Raw genomic sequence first — 13,292 nt, 5'->3', positions numbered from 1 at the left:
ATCATTCTGTTAATGCATCAGGCATGCTAGGATATGCCCACAATGATATCATTACACTGTACAGTTGACAACATGATAATATTACTACACATCTATGTAGTCACCCTGTGCATCAGCACCATGGTAAACAGTCCTGCATCGATGTTACAGATTGCAGGAGGTGGCACAGTTTCATCATATGCACAGGGTGTGTACTTGGTATGCCTGAGTCTGCCACTGATACAACCAATCGGCATGTATGTGTGTGTGTGTTAGTGAGGGACAACCATAGAACATGGGGCAATGTTGATGCAGTGTGTGTGTGTATGTGTTAGCATTATGCATGTGTGTATGCATGCACACACACAGTTCCACCTTGTGTCTGCCATATACAGGTGTTTGTGGACAGCCACAGACTGTACCTGCCAGGTCGTACAGATCACTGTCTCTGGCCATGGACATGGTACCTGTGCCTGGCAGGGGTGCTACGGACAGTATCAGGTACTAAGCCAGACTGGGTACTGTCATCAGAAGCAGGTGGTTGTTGACTGGAGACATGTCCCTGCTGGGACTGTCCAGAGCCACGTGCACGTGGTCTCCTAGGGTGGTCTGATGACAACACAGACCCAGCATTGTTGGACTGGTACTGGCACTATGGGAGCGGCTGCGGGTTTGTTGTCGTCTGCGAAGACTGCCAGCTGCTGCTGTTGCTGGCATTCATCCACGTCGATGCCTCAACTGCCCTGCATTGCCCTGGCTCATGGACATGTAGCTGTGGAACAGATCTAATGTGTCCCCCCAACGTCTGTCAATGACCTCAGTGAAATTAAGGATGGCAGCCGCAACGTCACGCATAGTGTCATTCATAGCAGTGCGATGTGCTCTCAGCTCTCACAGACCCTGTCTAGTATACCGTTCCATACGTGACTGTGTCTGCATTACAGCCCAGAACATAGCTGAGGTTGAAAGACCTCTGTGGGCACGTCTGACAGGGGCAGTATGACCATGGATGCTCCCACGAGAACCTCTGGACATCTGCCTGTGTGGTACCATGTCAGGACTCTGGCCGTGGCTGCTGTGAGGGGATGCATGTGCCACTGATACCACATTACCCTGGTCAATGCCCACTGTATGCTGTCCATCACTTAGGGATATTGGTGACAATGGATGTATTGGCAGGATGACTGTGCACATTGATGGGGTTGACAGCTGTGTACTGTCGATTGGCTGACCAACAATGGACCCTGGCACACCTCCCTGTGCCATTACACAGGTATCATCATTATCACTATCCCCAGCAGCAGATTCAGGTTCCCTGCTGCACACCACCAGAGCAGCACCAGAACCTGTGAGAAGAAGACAGGAAACAGTTTACAATGTGCACACAATGTTACCACACATGCACACATGCACACCTGGGCACATGCACACATGCACACATGGACACATGCACACATGCACACATGCACACATGGGAGCATGCACACATGGGCACACGCACACATGCACACATGGGCACATGCACACATGCACACGCACACATGGGCACATGCACACATGCATACACCTCAGTACATGAGATACAAACACACAGACACAGACACACCTGCAATCACACACATAGCAATACCATTTTAGGGTATTATTACTATTACTATCATAAGTATTAAAGGATTGTTATTACACACTCACCAGCATGGATTGGCTGCCTTGCTGTTACACCAGAGGGACCTGCACAAACAAGACATTCACTGTCAGTGGGCACAACTGTGCCAGTGATACTGTGAGTATGATACAGTTCAGTAGTACAACAGTTGGCTTTCACAGGTCTACTGCCGATATTGAGAATATCACTCTTGCACAATAATTACCAGGATAATAGCTACAAACACAGTACACACCTCACACATGCATAAACTACCAGTGTAGAGAACAGTCAACTATAGATATGGCACGTTACCTGCATGCTCCAAGTCCTCCTGCTGGGTGGCTCCAGCCTCCATCATTACACATGTGTGCAGATGTTGTTGTTGGGCTGGAGCCACAACACTTAGGAGGAGCCCCTCCAGTCTGGTGAGGGGGGGGTGTATAGCTGCCCCACCACCTGTGGCAAGCTGTTGCCTGTGGATATCAGACGCACGCTGACGGACATTTCTAATTAAATCACTGCAGTGATGGCATACCTGCTCATATGTCTGGTTGTGCATGCCTATGTCATTTACCCGACGGACAAGGTCTTGCCACAGTGCAGCCCTCTCCTGCTGGTTCTGGCTGGTGCGGGAAAAGAGTGTGTCAAAATCCTGCACCAGGCTCTGGTGTATCTCCTCTTCCTCTGCAGCAGAGTACATGGGATTGCGCTGGTGCACCATTGCCCTGGAAGGAAAAGAAAAATATGTGAGCAAGTGATATGGCACACATAAAACTCTACTGTAGTGATATCACTGAAGTGCCATATATAGCATCTGTCTGTCTATTGGGGGATACACATGTAAATGACCACATATCAGTACTCAGCCGACAACTCTGTGACAGTGCCTGGCACACTCCATACAATAAACAAGTATACTCCAGCAGTCGGCACACTGTTGGAGGTCCAATGCACAGCCTCATACTGGGGTTTGTATCAAGGTAATGTATGGGGAACATTGTCAACCCATGCAATGCATGCAATGAACAGTATAAATGTCACTGGTAATGCACCATAGTCTTTGTTGCCATAACCATACCTACACCACAGTCACATACAGGGAACCACAGCACAACATATGGCAATGTAGTATGTTTGTATCCCAATACCTGACACATCTTTCTCTGGCCTCACACCAAGGACACACACTACCATGACAGACACAAAGTCATGCTGAGCAATCACATCATTAAAGACCTTGCACAAAGTCAGTAGCACACTCATTCCACCTCACATAGTTGGTATTGCAAAGAGTACATGTGTGTGTGCATTGTGTCATAGGCAGGTAGTATGCTATTGGGCGTGGGCCTACAGCATCATACTGTTATGCTACCCTGCCCCTTGGGACACATGTAATGTGGTTGTACTTGCTCCTGTCAAACAGTTACACAGGGTGACTCATATGGCATACTACCTATCTGCATAACATTCAACAGGGGTATGTCTGACATCTACTAATGGGGAGCCTTGCTTCATAATGTTGGGTGGTTTACTCCAGGGTATGGCCTATTTGTGGGTAGGAACCTGTACCTCCACCATGTGCTCTTTACTGCGGTGCCAAGGATGACAGACATAGGTCATTTATGCTGGGGATATTGTGAGGTGTTACCATGGTTGTTGGACAACTGTTATGGGTGTGACTTAACTATGTATATCCAGCAGTGGTAAGCTGTGTGTCGGTAGTTTGAGAGGCACTCTGTCTGTGGTTTTGTCAGTCACTCTGCATAGGTAATGTGTTTGAGGGCATTATCACTGTTTGTTAGGGTTGTCTGTATCCTTCTCCCTTTCTGTAGTTGTCATGGGAGGTACATACCATGTAGGACATTGTGAGGTGTAGAGTGGTACAATGACCTACATTTTACTAGCTGACACACCATTTCTGCTGACATCTACCATGTACAGGTAGTACAAGACTGGTGTGCCACTGTGAATATCAAGGGGGAGGCTATTGTACACTTGTTTCCCATGTTCCCTCTGTTCCCTCCTGACACATCCAGTAGTAGGCAGGCAACCACATATGTGGTAGTTACTGGTGTAAGTGTGTTGGAATGGGGAATGGTACTCCTGTATCCGCACTGGTGTTCAGTACATGCCTTTGTCACCAGGCACCTGTTGCAATACATCTGCACACATGTGCCTCTCTCAGTGTATATATATATATATATATATATATATATATATATATATATATATATATATATATATATATATATATATATATATATATATATATATATATTTATATATATATATATTATATATATATATATATATATATATATATATATATATAGAGTGAGAGAGGGGGGTGAAAGATAGAGAGAGAGATATTCATATACATACATATCTGTAGACATTCATATCTGTCTGTATATGTGTATGTATCTATATATATCTACATATGTATGTGTCTATTACATAATATGTGTATATACATATTCTATCCATCTATCTATATATGCTCATAGGTTCATAGGTAGGTACTAGGCTATCGGCCATAGGGCCCATACAAGCCTAGCCAATAAATGTACCCTGGCTTTCACCACCCAGAAAGGTATTTTCCTATGCCCCTGTCGAGCAGAGACACAGACGTAATCCCCGGGGTGAATTACCCATTTCCCATCCAATCATCAAGATCTTTCTTGAAGAGTGCTAATGAGGAGCTCTATTTGACATAGATAGGTAGTCTGTTCCAGAGTATGGGAAGTGTCTGGGACAGGACTCTATCCCTCCAGCATGTTCTGTTTATTGTGGTGACAAGGTTAAGGTCCCTAGAGCGTGTAGCTCAGAGGGAGTGGGATTTCTTTAAGTGGAGCATGTCCAACAGCTCTAGGTTTGACATAGCTGTGTATGTTAGGCAGAGATCACACCTGAGTAGGCGATATGCCATGGAGTCAAGCTGTAGGTTTTTGAGACGGTCTGCATAGGGCATCTGTTTGAGGCCAGTAATCCTCTTTGTGAGGTATTTCTGTGGTCTTTCCAGTTGTTGTAGTTGTCTTGTGAGGTACATACCAAAAGGGGCATTGTACTCTATAATGGGTCTGATAAGTGATGAGTTGAGGGGAACAATGACCTCTTTTTTCCTGGATGGGAATCCTTTTGTGATGAGATGAGCCACGTAGAAGGATTTCCCGACCACTGTGCCAATGTGATTATCAAAGGAGAGACTACTGTGCACCTGTGTCCCAAGGTCTATTATCACATTTTCGGCATTAAGTAAACTACCAGCTGTGTGGTAGTTCATGGGTACAAAGTTTTTACCACGGGGATGACAATACACATTTTGGCATTGAGCTTCAGGCCATGGCTTTGACACCAGGTATCTGTCTCAGTGAGGACCTTTTGTAGTTTGCCCACATTGTTAGGAGTTGAGATTATGGCTCCTAGTTTTCAGTCATCTGCAAACTTTGTTAGCCAAAGACCTTCTGTGTTGACCTGCACTTCAGAGAAGTAGATATCAAACAGGAGAGGACCCAGGACTGAACCCTGTGGTACTCCACTTGTCACTGGTCTGATGTCGGATTTGGAATACGCTACTTTCACAGTGTGGGTTCTGTCCATGAGCCAGTTGGCAACCCATCTTATGACATAGGGATTTGTAACTAGTTTAGTGTGATTATCTATAATTCCAGAATGGGGGATGGTGTTGAAAGCCTTGGCGAGATCTACATAAGCTGTGTGAACCATTTTACCATCATCTATGGCTTTGGTGACTGCTTCAAAGAAGTCAATTAGGTTTAGGAGACATGATCTGCCTTTTACAAATCCAAACTGAGTAGGGTCCAGAGATTGGAGATTACCAATGTCTTTGTTTATGAGTTCCATGATGATACATTCCATGGCCTTGCAGACCAGGCTCGTCAGGCTAATGGGGCAGTAGTTACCGTGGTCCATCGTGGCTCCCCCTTTGTGGAGTGGGATGTGTTGTGGTGTGCCATTTAGTGGCTACAAAGCCTGAGGTGAGGCTATGATTGAACATGGTACTGCGGTAGGGTGCCAGTTAATTCAGTGGTCTGTGTAGAATGCAGCCTGGAATATTGTCAGGTCCCATGGATGCTGTGTTCTTGGCTTTGGAGAGTGTGTATTTTACCTGTGCAGCCGTGATTATAGGGACTTTGCATTCTTCCAGTATAGAGATGGGCCCTCTAGGGGGTGAGAGGGGGGTAAGGTTAGCACTGAACCTATCTGCCAGGATGTTGGCAATATCAGTTGATTCTGTATATTTAGTGCCATTATGCTGTAACTCAGAGCAGATCTGAGTGTTCCCATTTAGATTCCTGACATAGCTATAGAATGCTTTGTGGTTGGCTTTAGTGTCAGTGGCAATTTTGTTTTCATAACCAGCTTTGTGGGATTTTATGAGAGATCCCAGCTTCTTACTGAGGTTGACCAGGGAGTTCCTCCAGTTATGGGAATTTACTTATTTTTGCAACAGTTTCTTTCTTCTGTTGTAGAGTTTGTTTATGGCAGAGGACCACCAGACTGGCTTCCTTTGTCTGGGGGATAACATCTTGGTTCTATTAGGGATAGCATGATCCATGCACGCGTGTAAGTGCTTATACAGTGCATTTGTGTAGGATTCGGCAGTCATACCTCTATTTTCCGTCTGCATGGGTGTCATGCAGTTCACCACTTCTGTGTTAAGAAGTGTGACATTGGCTTTTGAGAAGTTTGTTATGATGGTGTCCCTAATTGGGGCTGGGGGTGGGATGTGGATGTCTAGGCTGATTACCTTGTGGTCCGATCTGACCAACGAGGAATTGACCTCTGGTGTGGAACACCGGTTTCCCATGTTGGTGATGACCAAGTCTGGGATATTGCTGCCCCTGGTGGGGGTGTGAATAAGTTGATCCAAGGCGTTGGTATTTATGAATTCTAGAAAACGTTGAGCAAAAGAGTTGGTACAGGAGTAGTTTTTCCAGTTAATGGTGGGGTAGGTGAAATCGGCCATTATTAGGGTGTTGGGTTGTACCCAATACTTTCCAGTGTATCATGAAATGAGGGGTGTGAATCCTGGGGCATGGTGGGGGGTCTGTAGCAAGCAATGATTTGGATTGCGGTCTTGCCCAGAGTTAGTTGCACTTGGATACCTCAGATGCATTATGCTGTGCAACTAGCCTGGAGGTGTGGATATCCTTAATGAATATGGACACGCCTCCGCCTTTAGTGCTTCTTTCTGGGTTAGGTGGCCAAAAGGTGTGGTATGAATTGAAGCCTGGTAATGCAGGGGTGCTCTCTGGAGCTTTGAACCAGGTCTCTGTCACTGCACAGATGTCACAGATGTCACCGTTTACGGTGGAGAATTTGTCATTTGAACCTTGCCTGACAAAGGCACTATAGGGGTGGCATGAGTCTTAGCCAGTATCCGGAATCCTGTGGGAGACAGGTGCAGGCCATCTCTGGCAAAGCATCATGGACTGTCGATCATGTCGCTCCAGGCAGACAGATGCTGGATCCCCTTAGAATGACACCAGAAGCTTAGCCAATTGTTGAGGTCAATCATTTTGTCCTTGTACTGTGGTATCATTCTGGGTCTATCTATTTCTACATCCCTCTCTATCTATGCATACATATATGCATATTATATATAGATACATATATAAATATACATACATATACATATAATATATATATATATATATATATATATATATATATATATATATATATATACCTTTTTATTTACACATACGAATACACACACTAACATACTGCTAAACATTCATTACTGTACAACCTACATTGTACGTTGCACTACAACCTACATTGATATATGCACATAGCATCCTTCACATACATATGTATGTCCAGCCTTCATTAACAGTTGCAGTATGTCCCCTGCGCTATGCACATCTTTATATATATATATATATATATATATATATATATATATATATATATATATATATATATATATATATATATATATATATATACAGACTGCTAACACATATGGAGGTTTCACAGTATGTAGACTATTACATTATTAGTTTACATTACCTTTGTTGGACACTGCTATTTTTGATGGCTTGCTGCTGGTTAGCCTGCTGTTCTGTATTGTTTTATTTTCGGCTGTCTGTGTCTCTTATTCGTTTATATATATATATATATATATATATATATATATATATATATATATATATATATATATATATTTAATTATTTTTCTCTCTCTCTCTCTCTGTCTCTCCCTCCGGCTGTTGCAATGAATGTATTGCATGTGTGGACTGGGAGTACAGGCTGCTTTTGTAGGTATATGCAGATGTGCATGTGATGGCCTCTGCACCAATTGTTAGCCAGCATTTGCTAATTGCATGCAGCCTGCTGTGTGGTTATTGCAGTTCTCACTGTGATTTCAGGACAGTGCTATAAAATGTTAGGTGAGGTAGGCATATCCCTTTCAGATTTTCAAGGTGTGGACCATGCTGGTATGCTGTGGACACTGTTGTGTGAGCGTAAAGGTTGGTATGTCTCTCATATCTCAGGCTGTATTGTAGGCACTGACATGCATGTTGTAGTGACACCTGACTATTGCTTCCTTCAATTTATTCTTCTCAGTTTGTATGTTAACTGACACCTAATAATACTAATACTTTTAAATGTGAGTATGTGCTTTCCTGTGGGACTTGTGGAGTAACTGGTTTACAGCAGTGGCTCTTGAAATTTGTTGCTATGGCTTCACTATTTAGCCTTTACATTCACTCCTTGGAGGCCTGCTAGGTGTCTTTACTGGAATGTGTTGCTATGGCTTTCCTATTTTCCATTCACATTCACTCCTTGTAATGCTTGCTATATTTCTTTCAGCAGCAATTCCTTATATGTTTGTTGTGGTTTGGTGGTACTGCATGCAGTCTGGTCTGGCCAAGGTGTGGGGCTTGACACATACAAGGGTATTTTATTTTGCTGCTGAGCAGTAGTGGCACCTTGTACTTTGTACTAGCAGTTATGGATAGCAGGCACATGCAGTGCTTGTAAACTGCTATACTGTCCTTCTGTTATTAGTTGGATACCTCCTTTGATATTTGTGGGTTATACACCTACATGTGGGTGTGCTTGTGGAAGCTATTCTACAGCTATTCACAAAAAAGTGTGTGACAGCAGACAGAATGATATGCCTGTGAGTTTGTGACACTTGCAGGCCTCAGATACTCACTCTCAGGTGTATCTTTTATCAGCCTCAAGGAATGGTCCATATCAGTGGGATACACCCGTGATATATTTCAGATATTCTGCAGTTGTGACTGTGGGGTATTTTGAGCATGTGTATTAATACACCATTTCTGACATGCACTTAGTGCATACTTTCAGTAGTTGACAGTTACCATTACGTGGGACAAAACACCTTTCTGCCTACTGTTAGTACATTTCACAGGGAGTCAGTGCGGCACAGTTAACATTTGTTTTCAAATCAGGGACATCCCTGTAAATCAGTCCCAGTTGCAAGGTCTGGCCTCTTACCTGTTCAAATATGGCAGTGTTTATCCTGCTCTGATAGTGTGTGTGGTTTGCAAGATGCTAATGTCACATTATTACCTACTAGCTACCGACTAGCATGGCTGTTTCTCTTCTCACACTAATGTAATACAAATCCACAAGAATTGCCAGTAAAGATACAAGAAAAGCTTTGTGCAATAGCCTTCCTATATTCCCTTTACATTCAGTCCTACTATTTCATGATATATTGCTTTCAGCACAAAGTTCTTGTATATCAGTCATGGCTTAGTGGTAAGCCATGCAGACTAGTGTTTCCAAGGTCCTGGATTCGAGACTGACAGAGGAATTGTATTTTGCTGCTGAGCAGACTACAGGCCTTGTCATTCAGAGTGACTAAGGCACTTTTAAGCAGTTGTAAGCGGGTTAGCGCTGGTTTGCACGGAGCTCACGCATGCGCAATGTTGCTTAGCTTCACGCACACACGGTTAGCTAAGTGCACACAAGCGCACACCCACTTACTACTGCTTAAAAGTGCTTACTCTCCCGCACACCCGCGCTAATTTCTTTGAAAGAAAAGAAAATGGGGAGATAGGACAGTGGTGAAAAAGGGGGCACAAAGAGGGTAGGACAGTAAGAAAACAAGCTCGGGATTTGCAGGAAGGATGTAGGAAAGGCCCATAGCTGCCCATTTCTTTATCAGCAACAGCTGAGCATATGTCTGTAATTTGGTGTGAAATTTGAAACCTTCCACCCCTGAGAGAGGGGTGAAGACAACAAAATATATTGTACAGCCAATTGTAATTACCACTTCACATGTCCAGCAGACATGTCTGCAAAATGGACAGCTATGTATGGGGCGTAATTTTTTTGCGGGAACAGAGTGCCCTTTTTTTTTTTTTTTTTTTTTCAGGTGAGAGTGGAATGTGAGGTACAGGAAGTAGGTATATTTGGGGAGGTAGGTAGGGGAGGTTAACAGGCAAGCCAAACAAGATGCATACAGGGGCAGAGTATGACACGTGGGGGGAACATAATTGATGGGGATGGATGTTATAATATCGCGAGCCCATGAGCCCACAGATGGCAACAGTGGATCTGAGATCCCCTCCCATGGCCAGTTTCCACTGTGCCTTCACAGCCCAGGACAGGGCTATGCTGGGGGCTGTGTAGGACAGGCAGCAGGGACACCCGTGAGTTGTGCCACCTGAGCCTTAAGCTGGCATAGGGGTTCAAGCACAGAGTGCCTGATCTCGCTATGCACCACAGACCGGATACTTTGGAGGGTGAGTGGACGGTCTCCTCCGGCCACGCTTGCAGAGGGGAGATGAGCCCCATCCCCTGCAGCGCTTCCACCCGAAGGTGGCACAGGGCCACCGGAGGAGGTTCCAGCCTGGGCACTAGTGCCAGGTGCACTCGCCAGCTGAGGAGGGAGAGGTGGGTCCGCTGGAACTCGCCTTCCCTGTTGTCCTATGTTTAAAAATATTTTATGACATTTTGGGTTAGTAACAAACACTACCATTACAAATTAGTTGTAACAGCATGCATCAGTATTCCCATTAACCAAACACCCATGAATTCCAAACATTGAACAGCAAGCATAACACATGCATATTTTGAACAACAGTACACGATCCAACAGCATGCAGAGTCGATTGATGGCAACAGGCCATCAGATTTGGATATGTGAGCAGGGCACATGCAGCAACGTGCATGCAAATATGTTTGAACCAACAGGACAAATGTCCATAGGAATTGATTGTGAATACACATACCCAGTTTGTTGTGGAATGGCATTATTTGTGAATATAGGGTAGGGTGAAGAAATATTTCATTAAGAAATTCAACTACATATACATATGCTGTACATCTCTAGTAGCTGCAGATATATATACCCTACAGGTCTTAGTACAGTTTCCTATATGTAACCTTAGGAATGTTGGTGATGGGACTGTTACTGCTACATTAATATACATTGCATTTTTATTCATACACATTTCATATCTGGCTATGTTCAGGTACAGCATCCTGCTACATTTCATTTATATGGCTCTAGACAACTGTGGATGTTCATTATTTCATACAACCATACTATCTCCATATTGCAAGGGTACAGCAACATATACAAATTGTGGGACAGACACATTCCAGCTTCAGTACTTTATTTCTAACATTTCACTTTTTGATTGTGGCTGTCTCATTCATTTCATTATGTACTGACTGCAGTATACTTTATTCAGAATTTCTAACAGCTTTCTTGGTCAATTCGTACCTCTTTCTCACACCCACTTGTTTTATTTTTACAATTCAAGATTGTACTTTATTCTAGGCATTATTAACATGCCATACCTGATTACAACAATCCTTTCCAACAGACTCATTTGTTTCATATGGCAGATTTTCTAGGGGGATGTATTTGACACATGTCTATTATCTTTAGCTTGTTTACCACTGATTTTCAGGCTGCTGCAGGTTATCTGATATTACACTTCAGGTGGGTAATCACTATTTCAGACTTGCTTACTTTTTATTTCTGGATTACAGGCTGCATCACTTATCTAATCATACAGTACTAGCAGAATCTTTCTTCTAGTGTTATTTGAACTTTATTAATATGTGACTACACTGAACTCTTTTACAAGCTGTCTCACTTATATTGTATAACAATTACAGAAATATAATTACTAACCTGCCTGGTGGCGCAACCACTCCAGCCTATTACCATAGGCTCGCCGATTCACAGAATGCACACCTGCAGCTGTAATATAAATGAAGTAATATTGGAACATACATCTCCGTAATATCAGCTAGGATAATTCCTTACATACATAATTACATGGATACTTACTCAGTAGTGGGGTGTTGGGCATTTGCCGGGCCTCATGGATTCAATGGTTCAGTTGGTCCTGCTTCCATCTCTTCAGGTCCGCATGGTGGTGACAGACCTGTTCACCAGTCCTTGGTATGCCTGCGGCACTGGTGAGATCATGTGCCAACCGGTTCCACGCCTCTGCCTTATATGCACCGCACAGAACCTGGCCCTGCATGAGTTGAGCCTCATAATCGTGGGCTAGGAGCCAAACCATGTATTTGGGCTCCTCAACACCCCACCTCTGTGCTCGAAAGCGACTACCCTCTCCTGCACCTGCCATCCTGACTGCAAATAGGTTCCACAATCAGTTATGCTGTGTATTCCCGCCTATGGGGCTTATATATGCCATTTTCCCCGCACTTATTTGGACTTGGCCATTTTGGAATTGTATCATCTTCACAAAACCTGCTTTGTCATGCTTCTATTTCCATTCATTCCTATATATATGCTAATACTGCATTGTTCAGTACAGCTGTCATGGCTTAGTGGTTCAGTACTTTGACTATGATGTCCAGTATCCTGGGTTCAAGCCTAGGCATTGCTTTTTTTTTTATTTTACTACTGTCTAGACAGGCTAGGAGTTGTATCTGTTTAAAGGCGGCTTTCATACAGGTTGCTCAACATTGCCCGCCGGTAAGCCGGTTGGAGTGCTGCGCAGCTCTGCGCAAATGGGTTACGCTGGTTAACACATTATTTGGCTATGAGCACGCATATTACGCTGTGTGAAATGTTGTGCAACTACTGGCACACACTTTCAGTGTGTTAAAGCACTGCTCAACTCCGGGCACTCCTATTACACCTGTTAAACCACTGGTGACCTGTGGGCAAACATACTCAGCTTGTTAGAGCGCTGCTCAGCTATGGGCACTTATAAAATATTTTATTTTGTATTGTGTCAGATTTCTTCATAAAACATGGCCCATTTCATTGCATTTTACTTAAATTATAATTGTATATATATATATATATATATATATATATATATATATATATATATATATATATATACACATATATGTCAGGGGATTGTTTCGTGCTTATTTCACTAAAAATAAAAAAAATGATGTTGGGGCTTGAACCGTGACTGCCTCCTCTTTGGTCGACATCTCTACCGCTACACTATTGCTACTTGGCTTATTTTGCATATTTAGAGCTTATATGCTTTTTTCAATGACTGCTAACTGTAGCTGAGCGAAGGACACACCCACGCAAACGAGTGCAATTATGGGCAAACATTTTTGAAATAAAAAAAAAAAATTAAACTGTTCATTTTTACGTTTTACATTTCAGTTGGGTTAATAGTCTGTAGGGGCATGTGTGCTGTTG

This window comes from Protopterus annectens, chromosome 1.part1 (assembly GCF_019279795.1).
Source record: "Protopterus annectens isolate FY-2018-M chromosome 1.part1, PAN1.0, whole genome shotgun sequence".
Lineage (NCBI taxonomy): Eukaryota > Metazoa > Chordata > Ceratodontiformes > Protopteridae > Protopterus > Protopterus annectens.
This window is presented reverse-complemented; position numbering follows the sequence as displayed.